This window comes from Cyprinodon tularosa, unplaced genomic scaffold (genome assembly GCF_016077235.1).
Source record: "Cyprinodon tularosa strain WSP-4 unplaced genomic scaffold, ASM1607723v1 ctg715, whole genome shotgun sequence".
Classification (NCBI taxonomy): domain Eukaryota; kingdom Metazoa; phylum Chordata; class Actinopteri; order Cyprinodontiformes; family Cyprinodontidae; genus Cyprinodon; species Cyprinodon tularosa.
Genome location: NW_024039469.1, coordinates 354,705 through 381,337, shown reverse-complemented (window position 1 = coordinate 381,337; position 26,633 = coordinate 354,705). Strand labels below are relative to the sequence as shown.

General features: G+C 40.9%; 1 protein-coding gene across 1 annotated transcript in view; it reads left to right on the top strand.

Moving 5' to 3' along the window:
• Window positions 1-26,633, top strand: part of disp1 (dispatched homolog 1 (Drosophila)) — a 103,771-nt gene that overhangs the window by 39,405 nt on the left and 37,733 nt on the right. The window contains exons 2-3 of the mRNA XM_038269010.1: window positions 5,320-5,387; window positions 5,475-5,546. The gene's annotated coding sequence lies outside the window, so the exon portion shown is untranslated. The remainder of the gene's footprint in view (window positions 1-5,319; window positions 5,388-5,474; window positions 5,547-26,633) is intronic.

The following is a 26,633-nucleotide window of genomic DNA, read 5'->3' as shown; positions in this document are numbered from 1 at the left end:
AGATCAATCCAGTTTGTCGTAAGTTTAGATTTCTTTGTCTTTTCTCCTCACCAACTGGCCTCTTCTTCCTCTGCTTCCCGTCTACCTCAAAGGAACTTTGTGTTTGTCTACTAACCCTCCCTTAAATCTTTACTCCCCCAGTCCTATCCTCGCCTCTCCTCACTCCTCTCCTCCTGACAGAAAGGTTTTGATTGAGCTCTGCCCTTTTTTTTTTCCAGACAAGGAAGTTCCTCTGCGTTTGGAAAGAAAAGTAAGAGGTGCAGAAGATTTGAAAGGGGAGACAAAGACTCAGGACAGATGAGCCTCTAAACCTTCTAACACCATGTGGAATCCTAAAGAAAAACAGACATAATTAGTAGACTAAACTGAGCCAGAAGTGTTCATATTTTAATGCGTTAAAGCAGCAGGAGTGAAACAGCTGGCCTCTGTTTCTAATTTCCAAATGCTGGCCTGTTCCCGTGCCAAGTAGTGCTTCACAAATATTGATTCTGTGTGTATTTTCAAAAGCCCTATGCGGCACTCTGAATCTGGCTATAAATTAGGGTTTATTACTCTTTTTAATTGCAATATGCCTTGAGTTAAAACACACAGATGGTCAGTTTTATAGAGGTCTGAGTGCGTCATTCTGGCCAATGGCAGAGAATCTCCTCCTGAGGTTTTGCCATTCCCAGCATGGTTAGATAATCCAGTCCATTACTATATATGCTCGTCTCAGATTAAGATCATTTTTGTTAACTAAATTATTTTCCGAACAGCGTTGGTTTGATAAATATCGAATAAAAATATCAGGACCAAAGCGACGAGTGAACTGATGATGGTTCGGACAGAAACGGTTTTCATTACCCGACACTACAATGGTCGGCTGGCCAGTCCTAAATTCAAAGGAGATTTTTTCTCGGACAGCATGACATGCATGACCTTAAAAAAACTGTTTCAGGTTAAAAAGACTTTCCTCAGTCCAGCACGATGTCATCTTGGCAGTAAAACAGACAACTATCACTTTAAAACTCAGATTTCTGCTTGGCAACAGTCATGACAGAAAAAAAAAAATAATAATTATTTTCGGTCTCTCTCTGTTGACTAAAAACGGTCTATACACCAAACAAAAACCATCAGAAATATAGTGATTTCTTCAAATTGTTGAATTAAAGTGCCAAACTCTCTCCAGTGTGTGGTCTTCTTTCACTCTCTTCTATCTACTCCATCATCAAAAGCATTAAATAAAATTAATCTACTTAATAGATTTGCATAGATTTTCAGCAAATGAATATATTTAGGACATCCTATAACACATAAACACCTTATATTTTCCTTATTGCTACCTTTAGAGTGCAATGAGGCAGTAGTGTTGAAAGGAGCGTAGCCAGCAGCTTCCAGGCCTCGTATGGCTCCAGGGCGCCATCACTCCTTTTCTGGGTTGTTCTCCATAAGCTGCTACCAAACATTTCAATACATCCCACTGAGAAATAAAAAAAAAAGATTCCTGACGTGAAAACAACTGACCTGAACTAAAACGGACCGACAGGGAAAGTTAGCTGCACCTCAGTGTCAATATTCTCCCTCCAGGTGTTGGCTGATGCCACAGAGGTGCCAACTACGTCACACGCCTGTTTGATTGTCAGGTGGAGAGGTGGCCAAGGTTTACGGAATCACCCATGGTGCTTTTTATGGAGGATATAAATAAGAAAAGCAAAAGACCGACTGAAAGAAGAGTTAAAACAACTTTCAAATGGTTTGGATTTGGTTGCCTTGGGAAGTGTTCTTAGAGGTAGCTTTGTTAAATTTTGACTTAAGCAACAACAACAAAAAAAGCAAAACAAAAAAACAGATTTAATTTCCCCCTTTTTCATATCTTCTTAAACATTTTTTTTTAAATTAGTGCTAACTTCATTTGAATATTTAAAGCGCTACCATCGACTACTGCTCAAAGACTCTGTGGGTATATTTAAGGATGATAGGTACGATAAGATATGATAAGTTTAAATCATTCTGTACGCTAACGCTAATGCTAACCAAACCAAACATTTAATTTCTTGACCAAAAATAAACAAGTGTTTGCTTCCTGAACTCTGCACCAACTCTCTAAAACTTGACACCTGAGCTCTGCATCACATGACTTCAACCTACTGTTGCTATTGGTGCAGATATTAGATATATTTTGATATATCGGTATTCAGTGTTGGGAAAGTTCTCTTTCTACGTGAACTAGTTCAAAGTTCAGTTCACACATTTTAAAATGAACTAGTTCAGTTCATAGTTCATAATTCAAAACCAAAAAATGAACTAGTTCATAGTTCTTTTTTTTTTTTTTTCATATATTGCTCAATTACACCATAGCCTACTGTAGAACCACAGACAGCAATTATTTTATCAGTTGTAACTCTGAAACTGTGCGTCAGATTTCATCTTCATATCCAGTTTTGAATCCTTATCCAACCAGGGTTTACATTAGCATTGAGGGGACAGCATTTCCCCATTGCTGCTTTAACGCTTTGTTGCTGTCCATTCACTTCACACTAGTAGCAGCTGCAGCTTTCACCCCTACAGTATATTCTCAAAAACATCAGGAAAAATGTGCTGCTTGAATGGTCTTTTTTATGAGTAATTATTAAAAGAAAAATAGGAAAGTAGTCTTTAAGGTGCAAATGTTTTTTTTTTTATTTTAATAATCTTTTCCATTTGAAATGCCATTTCAATACATACTAAAAAGGAATACTGGAATCCTGGAAAATTATACCAGGCAGGTTTAACAAACAAGTTACATGGATAGTAAAACCCTCAAGAACAGGGGTCTTCTATGTTTTCCAGACCAAGGACCCCCAAACTGATGGCGAGATGGAGCGGGGACCCCCTAACTATATATATTGTATGAAATTGTTTCCTATAGTCACTCTATTACAGATGGAGTAATGTAAAGAAATTAATTTCTCCCTGAGATTATTAAAGTTTTTCTGTTTCTGATTCCTGGTTGTTGTGAAGGAAACGGTGCCCAGCTTGAAAGAGCTCCTGTGTGTCGCTAAATGTGTGCATTGATGACTGAAAGACATCTTTTGTCTCCATTTATCTGTTTACTACAGTGTTTTGATTTCATGTTAATGAGTATTTAAAGACATTTCAATTAGTGGGGGAAAAAATTGCAGGGGGGGAATATAAAAATATCAACTAACCATGCAGACCCTGATGCAGTACCTCCGTAGACCCCCTAGGGGTCACGGATCCCCTGTTGAAGACCTCCGCTCAAGAAGATTTTACTAACACAAACTGAGGGACCAGGATGAGGTAGGAATTTAAGGTTACTGAAGTGCGGATTTTTTTTACTGAAAGCCGGTGGGCAAACTTGTTGCCATCATCCTCGCCGACCACCTGGTCATAAACCTGTTTTAAGTGATCATACTGCTGCTTTTTCGCCTCCACGCTGCTGTAGCTTTCACAAGGCATTTTGTTTTGATGACGCACGCGGCTGTAGGCTACGACGCTGGTAGCTGGTGTTGCCAGATTGGGTGTTTTTCCCGCTACATATTAAGGCCTGTTTACGGTGTGATTTAGCCGGGGTTTCGCCTGGAGGACTCTATAGAAATCTGGCAACCTATTGAACGGAGTTGAACTGAGAGAGCAGTTCACGTTCGCCCAAAATATGAACGAGTTCATGAACTTTCGTTCAATGAACGCGTTCAGGCACAACACTGTCGGTATTTTCAATTAATACAGACATATTTTCAATTAATTTCAGTTAATAGAAATATTATTTATGATTTTGTTTCTTTTATTAGAGCAAATAATACTTTTGCTATGCATCACTTTACATGTTCTGTGGATTTATTATTTCCTTCATTTTGATGAAAAAATGATCGCTGAGATTTTTAACAGGAAGTAATTTATGGCCATCACATTTAAAGACAAAGGTTTTAACTAAAGGATGTGGATAAAGAATCAGTTTTACTAGGAGGAGATTAGATCAGACAGGACTAGTAAGAGGAACATCGAGCCCAAGCATTGCATCAAAACATGAACTCTGGTTATTTTCTCTCAAGGCTGAAACCTAGTAAAACCCTTCTAGTTTTTCAAAACAGTCATTTATTCTCTTTATTTGTTCTTCTTAACAGGTTAAAACTGATCAAATCAAGGTTAAAGGGTCTCTAGACTAAACGACTAGTACTAAACAGATGCTCACACAAACAACGGACGGTCATCCAGCTCATCTCGGTGGCAAGTGTTGCAGCTGTTTTCAAAACACATTTTCAACATTTGCTCCTTTAGGAAAAACTAAAATCGATTATCTTTCACCTCTGAATAGAACGCTGTCTACGTTAGAATGAGCTCACTTCAGGTTCATAAAGTAAATTTTGACATTACTCAAGAAAAAGAAATGCTTAAAAAATATTTCTCCCTCATGAATGTTTTAATTTCCAGTGTTGTTGGTAAAACTAAGCAACCACTACAGTTAAAGTGATACATTGCTGCATGCAGCAGCCATATCATACAATCACATAAAGCACATACATTGCTACTCCCTTCATTAGTCAGCCATTGCTAGTGTTTTGTTTCATTTGTCAATAAATGCTTCTTCTCCTGTTATCATTGTGTAATTTTTAATCATGTGGGCAAAGGAGTCCAAATAGAAATCAGCAAATTATCCAAGTCTCTGATCCCCAGAAAGGCTAACCAGGCCTCAGTTAAGGGCTGGTTAGTTGTCGCAGGTATGACACAGACATTTTTGATTTATGCCCAATTTTGAAGAGTGGTCTGCGCTATGTTATTCCACGCCACAACACGAGCAACAATCAGGAACTAGCTGTGGATCTAGATACGGCAGAAGCGCTGAGGAATTGGGGGTAAGTTTGTGCGAAAACGGAGGGACATGAGGGCGAAAAAGAGCGAGGATCCAGGTAGAAAAAGGGTCCCAGGGTTCTTGCACACCTCGCCCTTCTAGCTGGTCCATCTTCATGGGTCGTTTTCCACAATGGCGGCCATACAAATAAAACAAGCCGGTAAGATACCAAACAGGAAATAGGCATAGCGTAGAGCAGATGTAGATTTGACCAATCAGAGGCCTCCTGTCTGCGGTCACCTACAATTTTGGAGAGGTGCAGCAGAGTGTCTGCGGAAGGGGCGGGGACGTCTCTGCGTTCACTGCGACACACGCATATGACCTGGTTTCTCTGTATAAATGAGCCTTTACTGCAACCAATCATGAATAGCAGAGTGCTGCCTCCTGTTTGTTTGCCCTGATATTAATTTCCTGTTTCCAGTCACCAGCCGATTTCTCTTTACGTTTCTGATTTAAAGTTCTCATCTTTTTTTTTTTTTTTTTCATTGCAGAAATGAGCCTTTGAAAGCTGAGAGCGCTGAAACCAGAGAGACGGTCGAGCTGAGGGGTCTACATGGAGGTAAAACACGCATGACTTGTTTCTAACAGGTAAATCCTGGTCTCTACATTTTATCATAACATGTTTTATTCATCTGTATTTTCTCAGAGAAATGAGGAAAGCTGAGAAGGAACCAGATGTTGAGCTGAGAGCAGACTGGACTCCAGAGTTGCTCTGAAGGTACAAGCCTGTAACTGCTTTAGAGCCCATCACAGATAACCTTCAAAGAACGTCTTTATCTAAAGAGTCAGACTTTAAACACACACGCACCATAAAACGCTTTATTCAGACACATTCCAGAGAAAACGGAGATTCCCAGGAAGACCATCACCTGTCAGCTAACCGGAACGTGTGCAGATGTTTGAGCCAGATGCTGCGGCAGCAGAGTTAGTGTTTCACTCTGTATTTTATGTTCAGTCAGACTTTAACCTTGATGGCATATAGGAAGGAGGAACAGGGATTAAAAGATGTGAAGCGGGTATCCGCTGTCAGACGCTCCGCAGCCTCTTTGTCTCCTTCCGGACGCAGTCAGGGGCCGCTGCGCTAATCAGGCGAGAGCTATCTGTCCTCACGGCCGAGGCGTCGATGGGATCAGGTTTCAGAAACTCAGACGCTCAAAGGCCGTGTGAAGTGACAGATCCATGCTTTTTCACTCAGACACCATTTTCTTTTATTAATGCACCCCCACCTTTCGTTTCCTTCCCTCTTTCCTTCCCTCTCTCTGAATTTTAATAGAATAGACATACATTATTTTCCCCTCTTCTTGTCCCTTTTCTTGTTGTTTTCCTCTCTGTTTTGTACTCAGCTGACTTTTCATGCTGTCTCAAAAGGAATTTTCCAAGCAATAAGCTCACTTAGCTGATTGCTCCTTCCTGTGTTTTTAAAAAGACGACGGCAAAAGTAAATAAGAGAGGTGGCGAAACGTCTTCAAATCTTGGAAACCAAGTCCAGTGGATTTTTTTTTAAACTTTTACGGAATAAATAACCCAGTCCTTCTTTTCACTGTAGACAAGCCATGATCTGCTTATCTGTTCTCCATTTTTCATTTGGATGAAATAATAGCTGCATGAATCATGACAGCAGACAAGATAGAGGAGAGCAGGAGGCGGGGTTACCAATCTACTCGCTCTGGAGAGCAGAGTTCGCTGCTTTTAGATGTTGTCTCCAAAGTCTCCAGTAGCAGAAAAAAGCCCCTAGATTTAGCACTAGGCGCTTTTTTGAGATAAAAGAACTAGAGGGGTCTGAAAAGTTGCAAAATATAGCAACAAAAGCGCTAAGTTGGAAACACTGCTCTTCGCACCGTTTTCAAATGGTTTGCTGCTGTCTGTTTGGACCTTTCTGACATCTGCAGCAAATATGGTGGACACTGAAGGGGGGCTGGGACACATTTGATATTATAAGCGTTCTGACGGCATTTTAGCGAAAGGATTTTTATCAAAAACATAATTAATGTGCACAAATAAGGAATATTTGTATTAACTGTGCATGTAAACAGAGTTTTATGGGGCCCCTAGGAACTTGGGGCCCTAGGCAACTGCCTAGTATTGCCTAATGGTAAATCCCCCCCCTGCCTGCATGTATGTCTTTGTGCATTAACGCCCAGCATCTCAATGCTCTATTAGATGGTTGCTCATGTTTTTGCAAATCACACAAGCCGGGTCACGTCTAAACGCACAGGACAAAGCTTTCCAGAGCTATTTTCTATCACTGCTCTCCTGCTTTTCTTCTTGCAGCTGGTTGAGGGGTTTATGGCTTTTTCTTCTTCTCCTCTTTCTTTAGTTTAGAGTCTGAGGAGTATGTGTTCTTCACTTCAAAGGCTGACGGTTAAGAAAAAAAAAAAAGAGGAATGATAGTCACTGGAAAAATGTATCTTAAAGTCGGAGAGGCCGTTCGATTATTTCTGACATCTCCTGCCAAAACCTTAAATGGTTCAGAGACATTCTGTCCTCCGCTCCTCTAACCGCTCCCCTTTTCTCCTTTTTTTTCCCTCCTCCCTGCTTAATCTGTCACTCTGTTGAGTTGCGCGCAGCTCTGTGTTCACCAGGGCCCCCGTCCTTCCTGGTACGGTGCGTGGCCTTTGATGTCGTCCCTCCTTCGCGTCCCTGTGGGTAAACATTTTAACGCCATCATCCTATCACTGCCGCTCCAATGTGTTTTATTTTTCCTATTATTCCTGCACAACCTCTTACTACCAGGCTGATATTACTGCGTGTCGACTACAAAGCTCCAGTTCAGGGTTAGGCTTGAACTGGCCTGGGGGCCAGCTGTGAAGCAGCGCCTCACTACTGCAGATGATTACACTTGCTATATGAGCTGTGTCCTAATGGTGGAGGACAGCTGAAATTAAAGCCAGGTACTGCCCCCCTCACCCGCTGAGCATAACCTGAATGCCCTTTTAGACTCTGCTTTTTTTTTTTCGTTCATAATCATCAAAGATTAAAGCAACATGCTCTGAACTATTGTGCTTTGATTTCAGGGAGGAAGGTGCCCAGGATGAAATTAACATTTTACTTTTGCTTATAGGCAGAATTTATCCAGGTTCTCTTTCCCATCCTTACCTTTATGTGTTCATTATGTTTTAAAAACTAATGTCTAAAGACTACCTGGTCATCTTTAGATGAATTTCTTTTTATTTTTAGGTTACCTGATCGTTAAGGTGAACAGATACTTTTTCTTAAAGTTGTAGGAAAATCATATTTACATTTCAAATCATTCTGGCTTAAACATGCATATAAATGTACTCTTTATCAGATGATAATGTCCCAAAAGTTAGACAATTTCTATTTTAAAAAAAATCCTGTCTTAAAATCTGTGTGTTTTTTTGTTATTATATACAGGCCAGTTAGTTATACGTCAGCCTGAACACCTAAATTCAGCCAATCATAAATCAACGGTCATCTGTCAATCAAATAGTTTCGGTCATAGCATCTTGATTATAATATATAATATACGCAATGGTTGAAATAAGAATCATTTCCTTTCCCATTGAGTTCCGTCCCAGTGTTCACGGGGATGGACGTCTCTATCTTCAGCAGGCATAGAGCTAACAGAACTGGCAGCGTTGCGAGGCAAGGGCTCAAACATGTACGGCTGTAAGCCTTCTACACCAAACCAAGCTTCTGCCGCCCTGGCGTCCTCTTCCACAACATCTTCATCCCCGCTTTCCTCCTCTAAATAAAAAATGTATGATGGAGGAGACTCATCCAAAACCTCCTCCACAAAACTCTCCTCCTCTTGCATGTTTCCTCTGTCCATAGTGTTCCTTGACAGTGTGGTTTCTAAGTCACCAATTTAGTGCTACTTGGTCCCAATGGAATTTCCCATTTGGAACCTACTAGCACTAAGTTGCTAACTGGTTAGCAAGATGCTTCTGACAAACCGGCCACAACCAAAACGCTTTTGAACCTTCGGCCACAACAATCCCGCCCTCTTGATAGTCGACCAATCACTTTCACTTTATTCACTCATGTAAAGTCGGGCACCACTCAGGAGAATTCAGAAATGTAACGGTTGGAACAGCCCTGCGACTTTAAGTATAAAAAGTTCAGTGCACATTTGCATTTAGCCCTCGTTATTTTCAGGTATTTAGCTCCACCCTATTTTCCAGTCCTATTAAAGTAAGGAACTCCTTACAGTTCCCTGCATTTTTTGATTGATTAGAATGTTAGAATTCAACAGTGGTGTCAAAAGTACACACATTTGTTACTTAAGTAGAAGTATAGATACTGCAGTTTAAAAACACTCTGGTAAAAGTTGAAGTATCAACTTGACCTCTTTACTCAAGTAAAAGTGAAAAAGTATGTGGTCCAAAAACTACTTAAAGTATAAAAGTATAAAGTAACCTTTAAGAAAAAGGCCAGATGCCACTATATGAATTAAAAGCTCAATTTTTCGTCTATTTCAAAAAATTCTTTGAGATAGGGCCGAGGATGAGGGAGGTCTTGTTGGTCTCTGTCTCCATCTCCCGATACGCTCTCTCCTGTGTCCGACCTTTCAGATATTTAGACATGTTTTTCTGAATCGAACATTGTAGCATGGCATAGACGATTCACGTTTGCAGTTTGAAGAACACCTGCTTGCTTCTAATGATTTCCTTTAGCTAACCAATGAGTGTTTGCGTTATACGACTCATCCAATTACACTAGTTTTCACTAGATGTGGATGGCGCCAATGATCTGCATTGAATGGCGCGCATGACGTGAAATATATGTTTAGAAACATTAAACCACGGGTAACTAATAAAAAATCAGTGGGGTCCAAATAAAGAAAATCAACCAGTAAATATCCGGAGACATTTTTAATGATCTGTTACTTTAAACAGAATTTAACACTGAAATAAAATGACGTATTTATGCATTCATATTACACTGAATAAAAAAAAAAAAAGATGAAAAAATAAAAATAGAAATTGCCAAATATTGCATCCTGTTCTATCTGAGAGGAGTTGACACTTGTATGACTGTATTCCTGTATATCCATCAGTAGTTAAAGCACAAGGATCAGCAAATGCAAATTCTACCCTGTAAAACAATGACAGCGCAATTGTCGCTGTACGATCTGAAGCCTCATTTGGAGCTTTTAAACAGGCTTTTGAAAAACTTTGATAATTTGCTGCTGTAATTTTATAGATTTTTTAGAATAAAAAGCTAGCAGATGTGAATAATAAAAAAATAACAGAAACACAATTATAGAGCATTCAGTATTATAAGAAAGCCCACACTGTTTCTGAATAAATACATGATTGTATGAGTTAAGTTCTGTTCCGTTTATGTCTCTTTCCTTGTAAGTGTGAAATGTCCCATGCTCCTGAATGCACCATAGCTGTCTGACGCTCGCGAATGCATCACACTGGTCTGTGTAGATGCGCGTTTGATTTTCAGCTGAAGACAAAGCTTTGCAGTTTTAAAACCCACGTCGGCTAATCACTGTTTAATGTTGTGTGTGAATAACAAGAGACTACAACAAATAAATCAGCTTTACCTCGGACAAAATCTTTTAAAAATGTAAGGAATAGAAAGTAAAGATACTTGTGTGAAAATGTAATGAGTAGAAGTCAAAAGTAGGAGGAAAAATAAGTAATGGGGTAAAGTATAGATACCTAAAAAGTGTACTTAAGTACACTAACGAAGTATTTGTACTTCGTTACTTGACACCTGTGGAATTCAATGGAGTGAAATGTCAATTCATATTTAAAAAAACTTTATTGAATCATGCATACAGTGTGATGGTAACACCATATGTCACCCGTATGAATGTTATTTCAAGCTTTCATCCTTTCATGTTTAATATAAACTGAATAAAACCCCTGAAGGTGGAGATGTTGTGTTGATATGCTTTGAGTTGTTATCTTTGCCAGGATGTTGGAGCGGTTTTGGATGGAGGGGATAGAGAGCATGTTAAAGTGAACTGAGAGGAGCAGCCAACATATCCAGTCAGTCATCTGTAATTACAGTAAACCCATGTGTCAAGGCTGGGCGCGTCCTTTTCAAAGAATGATGCGGTTGAGTGTCAGATAATTAAAGGATCTTAAGCTTCTCTTTAAGAAAGGTTAATGGAAAGCCATCTATGGACGTTTTCTTTCTTTCTAAAGTACCATCTGTAGCTGCTGTAAGTCCTGATGATTGAAAAGAAATAGACTGAATTAATTCTCCTACTGACCTCTGGAAGGCTGGAGGAGCAGAGATCCAGAGCTCACATGGAAGAGCCTGTTAATAGAACTGCAGGTTGACTTATACAGGTTATTATTCAGTCGATTATTTTGACATCAGTCTAACCAATCCCCTCTCCTAATTTTTCAGGCTAATTCGGTAAATATTGCTTTCTCCTCCTCTGTTTAAATGATGAAAAAAACAGTGGTAACAAATGTTAGCCAACAACCACATTTTAAAGATTATCTATGAACAAATCAAAGAAAAAATTAACAATGGGTAACAAATGGAGGGAGCAGCAAAGGTTTGCCCACCGCCTCCACTCTGCTCCATTCAGAATTAATCCCTAATGTAGGAACAGAAAGAAGACGGTGACAGAAAAGAAAAAAAAGACACATAAAGGCAAGAGAAACATAAGTGTGAGTTATAAACACATTAATTAGAGGCTGAAGTTTTACAGTTTTAAACGTCTTTGTTCTGAGTTAAATACTTTACAGGAAACAGAAGAGACTGGAGGCCCCCTCTCTGAACATATACAAGAAATAAAATATTGGAAATCGATGTATTGGTCTATCCATCTGGATAGGACAACGAATAAAATGCTTATTCTACTAATCTGATTCTCAGATAGGAAAACAAAAACTATGTTTGTGAGAAACCATATAAGAGGACAAAATAATAGTAAACTGATGGCCTACAGGCTAATGATACATCCCAGGACAAACATACCGTCTCAGGTATTACACGATAGTGGCAGCATCATGGTTTGGGGATGTGTTTCCTCAGCAAGGGCAGTGAATTATCACAAAGTGCAATATTGGTTGTGGTGAAGAAAAACCTGAGTGGCTTCGAACGACGTGATACCAAGGAATCCCTTATCAGGGCTCGATGTTAGCCATTGCCCGATCGCCCGGCGCAAGTAGTTTTTATTGTCGGGAGAGTACAAATTTCATTGCATTTGCCTGCTGGGCAAGTGCAAAGATCGCAAAATTTTTTTATTTATCACTCAAAATAACTTTAAAATCACCGACATTCGCTGAAAACGACCAACAAGCGTTGCCAGCGCCATCTTTGTTGTTTTGTAGAATTCTGCAGAGCAGCAGCTGGATGATGAATTTAATCTGTACTTTAATACACGCTAGATTAAAAATGATCAGTCTGGGATTAGGAAAATAATAATAATTGTATGTGAATAGTGTAAATATTTCTATCATATGGCAGTCTTCTGTACAGTGATGCAGGTCATACATTAAAAAATGTTCATTAAATTTTTTTCTCTTAGACATTGGAGTGGTGCATTTTAATGTTATAGAGCTAAACATGTTCAATTGGTGAGTAGTAATAGTGGAAGTTTTTAACCTGTCAAGTTTGTTTTACATTTTTAACATTACAATTTATATTTTTCCAAACAAGAACAGTTTAAAGTAAAGTTAGTTTGAAAAGAATGTGCAGGAAGGATTAAAAAGCATGTTAACACGGTAATGTAGGCTTGAGTTCATTATCTGACGCATGCATAAACACACCAGGAACCTGGAACCTTACTGAATTACAAAAACCATTTAAAAAACAAACACGTTTCATTGATATATACACAAAAATGAATATTAGGAACTATATTTATCAAACATACTGGGCAAGTAAAAATAGTTTCTGGGCAAATGAAATGTGAAAGTCACTTGCCTGAAGGGCAGGTGGTAAAAATCCTTAACGTCAACCCCTGCTTATGGTTTTCGCAAATACATTTAATAAAATGCGGGAGACACAGCATCAGCAGCTGAAATGTTATGGTTAATATGCTAGCTGACTCTAGAGGGGCGTATAAAGCACAGACCAGAAGCACAACAATCATCAGATGTGTCTGTGAACCTTCACCAGTAGGAGCTGTTGCTCGTCTATCTCTGTTTCCCTGCAGAGCTGTCTGCGTAGTGACACATTTTACTAGTACTTCAACCCTTTACAGCCAAGTGTATCACACTTGATGCATGAGACCTTTGCGTCATCAGTGTGATACTTTTGTTCCTTGAAAATCTTGACCTACACAATCAGACGCATGTAGTGAACAGAAAACTTAAAAAAGATTATGCAAAAAATGAAAAATGCATCAAAACTGATTCAAATAAATCTTCTTATTCAACTTATACAAAATGTACGCTTTTTATTGTATTTGGCAGAAAATTCAATGACAACTAATTTAAAAAAATTGAATTTTATATTTTTATATTTTTTTCAATTTTTTTCATGGTCCAGGCTTAAAGGTATATAGGTATTTATTGCGCAGTATGTTGTACCATTTTGGCATCTCTATTCTTTATAAAGTGAAACAGGTCTAAAAAATGGATATTCGCTCTTTAATTAAAGCTATCTCCTCAGGTAACCAACTGTTGGAGTCAAAGCTTCCCAATTATTTTTCTTCCACTTTAAGAAATGGAAATGTCATTAGAGCATAAACAAAACAAAATTTCGTTTTGTATATGCTCTGTGTATACAGCTGGTATATACAAAACGACAAAGATTGTCTAAGTCCAACTTTAGTTTTAATCTGCCTTACCTTAAAGGTATTGTGTAGGATTTTTGCAAATTTTTAAAAACACCCACCCTCACCACTTAAGAAAAAAAAAATGCTTGAGCCAGAGCATGCAGGAGCCCATTTCTCCTCGTGAACGCTTTGTTTAAAAATGGCCATTTTCAAAGAACAGAGGTGAGAAAGGTGAACTTCAATGACTGTCTGAAACTGTAGCTCACCACTGAAAGTGCGCATGCACAAAAAAAGATAGCAAAAGGGACGAGCATGTATACAGCCTTACGTAAACATTTCGCCTGAAATGATTGACAATTAGGAGAACCACTTATTTAGGTGATCCACCAGGAAATCAAAGATCTTCGCCTATACCTTTAAATATTTCTAAACAAACAATAAGTCGTCTGTATAACTGAGATGTCATTGGTTTAAAGGTTTTTCAGATCATATAAGTCTCTGTAATTCCTGCTTAGAGGAGACGTTGCTTCCTATAGGTCATTAAAATAGCTTTCATCTTCTTCTTAAACAAACGACGATCCACATTCAAATGGGACAGGCTTTATTTGTTTAATCCATAGCTGAATTAGAATGAGCTTTTAAACCTGCTCCAGTAAAGCCAGTTAGGGAAAAATAAGGTCTCCATTTACAGTGGATCAAAAATTCTAGGTGTGAATTCCCCATATACCATGATAACAGAAACCAACCTAAGCCTGGCCAAGGCCTGGGCATGTAACTATAATTAGATCCCAGTGCTTTGGGGCCCCTTTAGTGTGTTAATGCTGCCTCAGTTATAGAGTGTAGCCTTTGTTTAACATAGACGATGTGACATACTATACGCAAACTGTAATGAGCCATCATTCTTTTTTAAAGCTGAATAAAGATCTTTGCACCTGTCCAACATGGATGACAGATGTTGATAGGTTTTTTTCCCCCACTGAATGGCACACCTGATTTTAAAGTTGAAACCTATTGCAGAGCTTAAGGTTTTCTAAAAAATAGATCAGAATTGGCTTTTTATTTGACATTTTAGGACTAAAACATTGTTTGATGAGCAGACTGACACCTCAGTATTTCAGCGCTGATGCAGCTACAAGCCTGCACCCTATTTTCCAGAATGTACTTCGGGTGGGAAGTTCCCACGCTGCTGTATGGATCTGACGTTAAGCGAGTCCAAGTGGAGTGTGTCCGACCTAGCAAATAATGGAGGCGTTATATTCAAGATGGAATTTTGTATACGTAAAAGCACCCGGCATCCAGCACATCTCAGACACAACTCCACCAATGTGAAAAAAAGTTAAAAAAACAACAAAAAAACTTCACAAGTAGGAGAGTAAGATTGCAACAGTGCCTTGCTCTGGCCAGAGGTGCCAGCGTAAATGTAATTTTGGGGAGGGTGGCGTTCATGTCCCCTGCACTGTTTCAAACGGCCGTTTTGGTCCTCTGCATGTTTTACTTACTTTTACACTACAGTACACAGACATTTGTCGAACACTAGGACCAAGCGGATTTTCAAACACCCTGAAGTTAATTATATTAAAAACACTTGAATCCCCCCATCCCCACTTCTGAAATAAAAATTTTATCCATGAGTGGCAGTATCTTTACAAAACTCCATTATGCATCTTAAAATCGTAGGGAACGGCTGCATTTCCAAATTCTCCCGAGTGGTGTCCGACTTTACATGACGAAAAAGTGAATGTGATTGGTTGATTATAAAGAGAGCGGGATTTTTTTGGCTAAAGGTTCACAAGCCATTTGATTGTAGCCGGTGTCTCGAAAGTATCTTGCTAACCAGTTAGCAACTGAATGCTAGTAGGTTCCCAATGGGAAATTCCATTGGGACCAAGTAGCACTAAATTGGTGTCTTAGAAACGACACTGTCAAGGAACGCTATGGACAGAGGAAACATGCAAGAGGAGGAGAGTTTAGTGTCGGAGGTCGTGGATGAGTCTCCTCCGTGATGCATTTTTTATTTAGAGGAGGAAAGTGGAGATGAAGACGTTGTGGAAGAGGGCGGCAGAAGCTTGGTTTGGTGTAGAAGGCTTACAGCCGTACATGTTTGAGCCCTTGCCTCGCAACGCTGCCAGTTCTGTTAGCTCTACGCCTGCTGAAGATAGAGACGTCCATCCCTGTGAACACTGGGACGGAACTCAATGGGAAAGGAAGTGATTCTTATTTCAACTGTTATGTATTTTCGCCGCTACATATAAATCAAGATGCTATGAGCGAAAACATTTGATTGACAGATGACCGTTGATATATGATTGGCCGAATTTAGGTGTTCAGGCTGACGTATAACTAACTGGCCCGCATAAGATAACAACAGAACCCCCCCACAGATTTTAAGACAGGATTTTTTTTAAATAGAAATGTTCTAAGTTTTGAGACAATATGGTCTGATAAAGAGTACATTTATATACATGTTTAAGCAGTGTGCGAAATACCTGTCAATATTTGGGGGGGTCCACATCTCCTAATTGTTTCGCAATACCGATCTAAATTTTCTCAATATGCAGTAGGCCTATAACATTTCAAGTCAAAGTCAGCTTTAATGTCAATTCTTCAGATTCACCAGACATACAGGGACTCGAGAGGACGTTCGTTTCTCATTCACCAACAGTGAAACCGATAAAGTGCACAGGCACAACAGATAAGATCAGTTCCTAATACTAAAATGTAAACATTCAATTTTACAATAAAATATGAAATGTACAATAATATAAAATATGCAATACTTATGCTAGTGCAAAAAGGCAGATGGTAATGGCAGCAGAAAAAATATTATTATTATTACCAATTACCGTATTTTCACGACTATAAGCCGCACATAAACGTCTTTTTTTTCCCTCAAAATGTGCGGTGCGCCCTTTGGTGCGGTGCGCCCTATGTGTGTTGTAACTGCGACTTTTGAGACCACCTCATTGAGGAGATGATGAAAGAGTGGCTGAATGTAAGGAGACCAGGTGTTTTTTTTCCATTCATTGCCATTGCTGTTAATCTGACTCCATGCGTGCCCATCTCACAGCTGAAGCGAAAAACATGGTGAAACAAATTAATGCTGTGCTTGCTGTTATTCAACCGCTCGACATCGGTGTGAACCGGACGCAGCAGGCGCAGCAGAAGCAGCGAGTTTACATGCAAAGTCAATGGTTGACGCGCGTATAGGCGCAGCAAAAGGTCCCGCAGCGCATTTTGAGCAGCAGGCGCAGCGCGTCGGGAGCGTTTAAGCATCTGACGTGCCGCCAACGCACTGCTGCTGCTCGAGATGGAAAAATTTAGGTTTTGCTGCTGGAAGCGCCGCATCAACCAATCAGAGAAGCTGATCTGGGAGCTGACAGCGAGACAGACACATCGCTCTGATGACATATGATATTAACGCAAATGAAAAGGGATGATGAAAGCGTGGCTGAGGGAGCTGTATGTGAGGAGACCAGGTGGTTTTTTTCCCACGCATCACCATCGCTGTTAATCTGTGACTCCATGCGTGCCCATCTCACAGCCGATGTGAAAAACATGGTGAAAAAAATAAACACTGAGCTTGCTGTTATCCCGGGAGATCTGACAAAGGAACTTCAACCGCTCGACATCTGTGTGAAGCGGCCGTTCAAAGTAAGGCTGCGAGCGGCGTGGGAGCGATGGATGGCCGACAGAGACCACAGTTTCACGAAAAATGGAAGGCAGCGCCGGGCAAGTTACGCCACCATTTGCGGATGGATTGTAGATGCTTGGACTAACGTGTCTGCTGGCACTGTTGTTCGAGCTTTAGCAAAAGCCGGCATCATTTCCGAGGAGCCGCCCGGCACGGAAAGTGACTCTGACAGCGAAGAAGGGGAAACTGGCATGTCTGATTTAGCGCAGCTGTTTAATTCAGAAACAGAGGATGATGACTTTGATGGGTTCGATTAATACTTTGTAATAAATACATGAATAAAGCACAATCATACTCAGTTTTGCTCCCGCTCTATTTTTCTACCTGAAAACTTAATTCAACAGCAGCCTCTGGGCCGGGTCTCCTCCTCTTCACCGCGGCGGCTGGCAGGTGTTTTTCATCTAAATAATCTAAATCTTGCAGCTATATTTGCTGTGATCAGTGGGAATAAAGTAGTTTTAATATGTTTTTAAGTGAGAAAGGCCACCTAAAAAACTTAATTGCAGTCAGTTCATCCAGATTATCTATTTCTGTCGGAGGCGCTCAGACCCCCACATACCAGCGGTGCACCGACAGTAGAAATCCCTTCAACAGCAGCCTCTAGGCTGGGTAGCCTCCGGGTTCACTCGGTGGCTGGCAGGTGTTTTTCATCTAAATAATTTAAACTGCAGGCACCAGGATACCGGTAATAAAAGCGAACATATTCTGTCGGCAGGTTTCAGGATTTTAAGTTAATTTAGGAGTAATCACAGCGCTGTGTCATCTGCGATGTGTCTGACTCACGGCCAGCTCCCAGGTTTGATTAATACTTTGTAATGAATACATGAATAAAGCACAGTCATACTCAGTTTTGCTCCTGCTACATTTTTATAAATACGCAGTAGAGGTATTTAAAGGTAGTAGAGGACATGTACCTGTATATAAAAAACGCGCCCTATAGTCCGGTGCGCCTTATGTGTGTGTTAAATACAGAAATGGCACACATGACTGAGACTGCGCCTTTTAGTACGGTGCACCTCGTGAAAATACAGTATGTAAGATATAGCATTTGTAACAGTAACAGTGCAAAAGAACAGTAAATAAATATAGTAATAATAGTAGTGCAGGAGACTTTTTTTTTGAGGGGGATCAGCTTCCTGACAGCTTGGTGGATGAAGCTTTCTGTGAATCTGATAAAGCGGGCAAGAGCCTGAATAGACAGTCAGTCTATGAAAACACACACATGCACAAAGACTGTCTGTCTGTCTGTCTCTTTCATGCACGCACATGTCCTGCTTTAATCCAGTTTCTGACGAATGGAAATGCGTCGAATTAGTCCAGAGGAGGTCAGTTGAGGTCCACAAACAGGAGTGAAGACCTGCTGTCTTCACACAATCTGTTCCGCATTGCCCGTGTTATTAACTGCGGAAAAGCACATGGCTAATTTGCATACACGAACAGGATTGGCTGGCTCCACTTCGCAAAAAACAGAGCATATTTGTGAATAAAGGTTTTGAATTTTAATACTGGACATGTTGAGCTTAAAAACATTTTAGTGACCATTAGCGACAAAAAAATTATTTTTGTCCTGCCCTCACTCTTAGCTTAGCAGGTAGATAACCATCATTTCCAATAACCACACCGTAAGCCTTTTCTTTGGATTTATTGGCTGGTATGGATGGATGAATGAATGGTAAAACTGCAACAAAAAATATTGTGCATAAGTCTTTGTGTAAACAGGCACAATTCCAAATAAACAGGCACAATTCTCCTAAATAATAAACTCAACATATTCCCTCAATATGTACAGAAACACATAATGACACAAACAACATGTTAACATTAGCCGCTAGCTAGCGGCATCGCTAACGGCTAGTTAGCGCGTATGCTAACTAGATTTATAGATGTGTTTTAACTGTTAAAACTGGATGATTCAATGTCCCTTCCAATTTCAAGGTGGGAGGCTGACTTGTCCAGAACCTTTAACCACAATTCATGGACACAGATATGTTTAAACACATTTTTAATGACCAAAAACTCAAATATGCAACTGATACATTTCAAAGTTTTGCACAGAGTTCATTTCACAGCACAGAAGATGTTTAAGATGGGTCTGTTACCTTCAAATACTTGCTTACATTGTAATGAGAATACAGCAGACAATTATCTCCAGGCCTAATGGTCCTGTTCACCTGTCCAGAGGTTCTGGCTTCAGGTATGTGACGACCTGTCAACGTGGCTCAGGTGTAATTTTCCCACAAGCCCCACACTTTGTTTACTGGGGAACTTGGATGAGATCAATATGGTCACCAACTATGCACATATGATACTTACTGTCTTATGTATTGCAAAGAAAACTATCCTAGCAAACTGGAAATCCAAAAATAATCTGAGTATCAGCCAGTTTAGGAATTTCTTAGTAGACCACATCAGTATTGAATCAATGTCTGCCTCCTCTAAGAATCAGTTAGATGAATTCCACTCCCTCTGGTCCCCTGTGTTTAGCTCCATCACTTAACGTTGGTGGAGGAGAGCGGCCTCGAGGATGCGGGGGTTGGATGTGCGGGGGTGGTGCGTGTGTGGTTGCCCTTGGGGGGAGTGTGGGTGGGGGGGTGGGAGAGGGTTGTTGATGGGCGGAGGGCTGTGTGGTGGGTTGGGGTGTAGGGCTGGGGGTTGCTCCTGCGCAGGTGGAGAGGAGTGGGGGTGTACTTGGAGTGGACGTGAACTGGAGTGGAGGGTGGGTGCTTGTTGTGTGTGAGGATGTATGGGTGGTTGGCGTCCTTGCCCCGTGGGAGGGGTCTACGGGACCTGAGGATGGGGGGCCTGTGGGCCCTGGCCCTTCCGCGGCCCTCGTTCATTCCTGTCCCTGTCCCTCCTCTGTGGCGGTGGTGGTCGGGGGCCCCTGGGGGGCCACTGTTGGCCCTTTTGCGGCGGTGCTGGGTACGTGGCTCTGGGGGCGGTCGTGCCTGGCCCCTTCTGCCCTGGGGGGATCCCGGGGGGCAGGGGTACTTAATGCCGTCAACGGCTTAAACTCCAGAGGGGAATTCATACACCCCGCTGGTCTTCCTTCCCGATTCCTCTCCCCCCCCCCGCTCTTTTTCACACACACACATAGGGCTCTGGGGAGGGGACTTCGGGCTGGTGCTGAGAGGGGGGCATCAACGTGCCCTAGCTCGCCGCATGCCGAGACAACCTGCTCCCAGTTTTTAACTGCATTTAGACACTGGACACATGAAACAACAACAGCTCGCAATCACCTCTGGGAGGCGGGCCGCGGAGTGTGTGCACTGCCTCTCAGTTTTAACCGCAAACAACACACATTTTACACATAGCCATGAGCGGGGGGATGAGGGAAACGGGATCCTTTGATGCCCTGGCCTCCCAGGCGCTGCTGGGGGGGAGGGTGGTGGCTGTTCCGCGGGCTCAGGGTCACGGTTGGCTACGCTGCGGGGGGTCGGCTGGACCCGGGGGGCGCCTGTTCTGCTGCACCTGGGGATGGGGGGCGGTGGTTGGGGTGGCGGAGGGCAGCGGGGGCTTGGGGCTCGCGGAATGATGTTTAGGGGTTCCTGTATAGATGCACCAAGGTACTGTGTGGGTGTATCCTTTTTTTCTCTCTCTCTCTCTCTCTCTCTCTCTCTCTCTCTCTCTCTCTCTCTTTCTCTATCTCTCTCCATCACTCGTTTTGTTTTTTTTTCCTTTATCTCTCTCTGTTCCACTTTCTATCATTGCCTCTTCCAGTTTCCTTTTGTCAAGCCCAGCGATACGATGTAAAATGTTGCTATAAAAATGTGTAATTAAAGAAATAAAATTAATTAATAAAATAATAAATAGGTTCTCAAGGGGAACCCCCAAGCTCCCCTTGGCAAAGCAAAATCTGTTCAACACAATAAAGCAACCAGACTACCATTCTGCTTACTATGATGCTGGACAGGACAAAAAAATAAATAAAAATAAATAAACTGTTGCAATTTAATCTGAATATAAATTCCAATGATGATGTCATCAGAAAAAAGAAAATATTAAACACCCCTATGACATCACAGGGCTCCGCCCGCTTTTGTCATCGCTGAGGCTTCTATTCCAAACACAGTAACACTAGTTCCATTTACTCAGTGGTAACCAGAGGAGTAGCTTGTGTCCAGTGGTAAGTAGTGTTTTCCAAGTTAATCTTAAAATGGATTCGACATTTTCTTACACACTGACGAGCATATTTGAGTGCCTTTCACGGGCAGTAAAGCACGCCCAACCAACAAACATTTTAGAGTTTTTAAGCCAGTATTTCTCGAAGTTGACTAAGCTGCAGGAAAACAAGGGAAGGGTTGACTATGCAGAACTGGTGTTCCAGTTCCAGGAGCAATGGGAGATTGATTTCCTAACAGCCCGCAGCAACAAAATGCACCCTTTATCCTCAACAACCATTTCATCAAAGCCTGATGGGTCCGTCTTTAGAACACAGGATGTTCCTTCTGGAAGTACTGCGGATCCTGAGGATCCTGCATCTCCAATGCAACCAAGAGAACCAACAGATGTCAAACCAAAACCTGTAAAACAAAAAGAGGACAAAGGAAACAGCTCTCAACAACAAAGCAGGAAACCAAACACCAAATTCGCACCATGCACCCAAACGTTTCCAACGTCTAAAATGCAACCAAGAGCACCGACAGATGTCAAACCAAAACCTGTAAAACAAAAAGAGGACAAAGGAAACAGCTCTTAACAACAAAACAGGAAACCAAACACCAAATTCGCACCATGCAGCCAAACGTTTCCAAAGTCTCAGATCCAACAAAGACGACCGACAGAAGTCGAACCAAAACCTGTCGAACATAAAGAGGACAAAGGAAACAGCTCTACACCACAAAGCAGGAAACCAAACACCAAATTCTCACCATGCAGCCAAACGTTTCCAAAGTCTCAGATCCAACAAAGACGACCGACAGAAGTCGAACCAAAACCTGTCGAACAAAAAGAGGACAAAGGAAACAGCTCTACACCACAAAGCAGGAAACCAAACACCAAATTCGCACCATGCAGCCAAACGTTTCCAAAGTCTCAGATCCAACAAAGACGACCGACAGAAGTCGAACCAAAACCTGTCGAACAAAAAGAGGACAAAGGAAACAGCTCTACACCACAAAGCAGGAAACCAAACACCAAATTCTCACCATATACCCAAAAGTTTCCAAAGTCTACAATGCAACCAAAAGCACCGACAGAGGTCCAACCAAAACCTGTTAAACAAAAAGAGGAAAAAGGAAACAGCTCTACACAAGAAAACAGGAAACCAAAGATCAAATTCAGACCATGGTATTAAACCGGTTGAACAAAAAGAGGACAAAGGAAACAGCTCTACACCACAAGCATGAAACCAAACACCAAATTCGCACCATACACCCAAAAGCTTCCTAAGACTCCGATCCAACAAATACGACCGACAGAAGTCGAACCAAAACCTCCTGAACAAAAAGAGGACAAAGAAACAAAGCAAGCAAAGACTCCAAACATACTTAAGGGGAGTCAGAGAGAGAGGGTAAAACCAATCATGAGCGATATCATTGTTCCAACACCTGCCGCCCCCGCTCCAGTTTAAAGCCAGACTCCTCCACCTGCCCCTCTTCCCGTCTCCGCCCCGGGTACAAACACACGCTTCGCCGCCATTTTCTATAACACATGGACAGAAAGATAGAGTGTACCATCAATCGATTAAGATTAGATGTAAAGATAAACACACATCCATCAAGCAATAGAAATGATCATAGTTTGGTTTATCACATCACAACTAGCAGAGAAAACACTAAACCCTCTGCAAAAATAAAACTTTATCATTCTTTTCATTTTTCAGTATTCTTTTTATTTTCTTTGGAAAACTTTTATTAGTTAAATCCAATTGAAAATAAGCCGCACAGCATTTGTGTTGGTTTACTTTCTTTTCACACTGTCTTCATGGTTCTCCCCGGGCGCTCCGGCTTTCTCCAAAAGCAAATCAACATTATCTCGTGTAAACCTGCCTATCAAATTTCCTTTGGCTCTGCCTGTTAAACTTCCATTTCTTTTTATTTGACTGAAACCTAAGAAAGTAAAGAATACTTTAAAATTTTTATTTCAGGTGACTTCTGCTTAAACAACTTGCTTAGTCACCTGCACATTTTTTTCTAACCCAGGGTACAGACCAGGATGCAGAGTTGAAGTTTAACACACGTCTCTGCAGCTTCTCTACTGTTACCCACTCATTACTCCTTCCAGACCAGACTCTCAAACTCAATTTACCAAAGCTGGGCCGGATTGGTTTTTCCACAAGAAAAGCTCCTAAAATCATTCCAATGTTATCAAATGTCATTATTTTTATTTTAAAATAGTCTTGTAGACGAAAAGATCATTCTCTTTTTGTTAATTTTGTGGCCAAATTGAAGATATGTCCTCCAAGTATTAAATAAGCCTTTTGATTTTTGTACATTTTTCGTTTAAGGATACTTTTAGTTTCTTTTCATTGATTTTGTGAATGGCCAATAAAACTCTGGAATTGGTTCAATTCTTTGGAGTTGCGCAACAAAACGAGAAACCTCCTTTTCTGCCTCCTGATTGTGATCTGCATGTGTGTCAAACATTTCAAAGCTATGACATATGGAATATAGCTATTTTCATTATAAATGTTTACTTTGGATAACAATTTAACCCTGCTTAAATGCTAATTTTAGTTTTTATTTATGACATTATTTGGGTCAGGTTTTTTTTTTCCCCCTCCACATTTTAACCCACGATGATAAGCTACTGGATCATCCGCAGGTTCACAGCAGGACTTTCGTGAACCAAAATACTTCAATTATGAATTAAAAACAATAAGATTATTGATTGATGAAACGTTAATCATTCTGCTAAGAAATAAAGCGGACTTGAAGAAATGAACAAAAATCCTGGGTGTTATCAGGGTTAATTTTTTGTCTTCTTGTTGTGATTATTGTTTATACTTATAGGAAAATTTAAATATTGAGGAGCTTCCTAAATATTTGCAAAAATATACATTTGAATACAATAATTTAAACGTACTACCTGTCGGTGTTTTATTCACACATACACACACAGGCTCCTCAGATGAAGCTTTCTGATTGCCTATTACCTTATCTGGCTGTAGTCAGGCGCCCAGCCTGAATTACGTTACACTGAGCAAAAACTTCTGAGTCTAGAGTGGACGGTGAAGCGGGAGCAGGCCGGAAAATGAGCATGTGCCGCATACTAATAATGACTAATAGATGTCCCGACCCCGATAGCAGTATACTCCACCGTGATTGATAAGTTTGTTCAGCTCCGCACACAACACTGAAAAGTGCCAATCATATCAAGCTCATGGGCCGCACTAACATTAAACTTTCATATTAAGGCGGGGGCCACAAACTATCGACCGCAAGTCTGAGACCCCTGATCCAGACAGTGTCTTGCCCCCGACCAAAATATAATAAATTAGAAAAGATTCCCAAAGGAGTAAATTATGATAATCTAATTAAAATAACTCCAATTGGGAAAAAAGTTAAAACGATTAAATGTGGTTTATTTAACATAAGATCTCTTTTTCAAAAAGTCTGCTAGTTAAATAACTTGATTTGTGATAATCACATTGATTTATGTTGCCTTACAGACAGTTGGCTGCAGCAAGAGGATTATATGAGCATAAATGAGGCAACTACATCTAGTTATTTAAATTTTCACATACCCAGAAGTTCTGGACGAGGAGGAGTGGCGGCAGTCTTTCAGTCTGACTTAATGATAACTCTAAAGGCAGCTGATAATTACAACTCTTTTGAACATTTAACCCTTAGTTTCCCTCATCCAAATTGCAAAGAATTAAATACTGACAGGTTCATCATAGTGGGGGATTTTAATATCCATGCTGACATTGAAGGTGATAGCTTAAGAGCAGCCTTTAATGCTATCTTAGATGCTATTGACTTGCACCCAAACATTTCCAAATTCTCCAATGCGACCAAGACCCGCGACAGAAGTCGAACAAAAATCTGTTGAACAAAAAGAGGACAAAGGAAACAGCTCTACACCACAAAGCAGGGAACCAAACACCAAATTCACACCATGCACCCAAACGCTATTGACTGTTCAAAATGTGTATAGTCCCACACATTCTCATCTTCATACTTTGGACCTTGTGCTGACATATGGCATAGAAAGTGAAGAAATAACAGTATTTCCTCACAACCCTGTCCTCTCTGACCACTTATTAATAACCTTCAGGATTACTTTACTCCTCCCCAAAAAGAAAGTTTCACTTTAGCAGATTATTATCAGATGGTGCAGTTATAAATTTTAAAGAATCTGCTTCACTTTCTCGCTCCTCCATGTCTCTGAGCAGTGCTGCAGAGTAGAGACTGACATTTTTTCGGGAATCCCATGGGTCACAGGATTCCCGTGGGATTCCCGTGGGATGGGAGTCAGTATTAGTAACGATCACGGGATTGGGACGGTACAGGATTAAACATTAACGGGAGCAGACGGGAGCGGGAGCAAACCAATGGTAACTTCCGCTCTGAGTTTTTCACCTGCGCTCAAAAACAACAAGTATGGGAGTGGTGCAGGAGCGGGAGTCATTCTGAATGGGAGCGGGATGGGAGTGGGAGTAATTTCACCAGGAGTGGGATGGGACAGGATTTAGATTTCTACTCTGGCCCGGGATCGGGACGGGACACCATTTTTTTCTGTGGGAGTGGGACGGGACAGGAGTGAAAATCCACTCCCGTGTCAGTCTCTACTGCAGAGCGCAAAAAGCTTAGTTTATTCCCCTTCACAGGTCGATGATTTTGTTGATGGCGTTGCTATTTCTCTGCGTACTGCCTTAGACAACGTAGCCGCTTTGAATAAGAAAAGCATTTCAAATAGAAAGCTGGCTCTTTGGATTAATGCAGAGCTTCGCAATCTAAAGCAAAATGCTAGAAAACTGGAGAGAAAATCGTGCTCCACAGGCCTACGGGAATCCCACCTAGTCTGGAAAAATAGTTTACTGCTGTATAAGACACTTTGTAAAGCGAGAACAGCATATTTCTCCTCATTAATAGAGGAGAATAAGAATAATCCTTGATATCTTTTTAATACAGTTGCCAAGCTCACCCAGAGCCATAGCTCTGTTAAACCGTCCATCCCACCTGCTCTTAGCAGTAATGATTTTATTGGATTCTTTATAAATAAGATTAACCTTATTAAAAATTTGCTATTTAGAACTCCTCCAACTACGACTGGTTTATCTTTGGAAGGAGAGTCAGCATCTGAGCTAGCCATAGAATCTGAACCGGGTCGAGACTACTTTGATCCAGTTGAACTTTCAGGTTATTTAAGGAGGTATTCCCTTTGATCTCCTCCTACATTTTAGATGTGATTGATCTATCTCTGTTACAGGGGTATGTACCAGAGGCTTTTAAGATTGCTGTAATTAAACCTTTACTTAGGAAACTGTCTCTTGACCCAGATCACTTGGT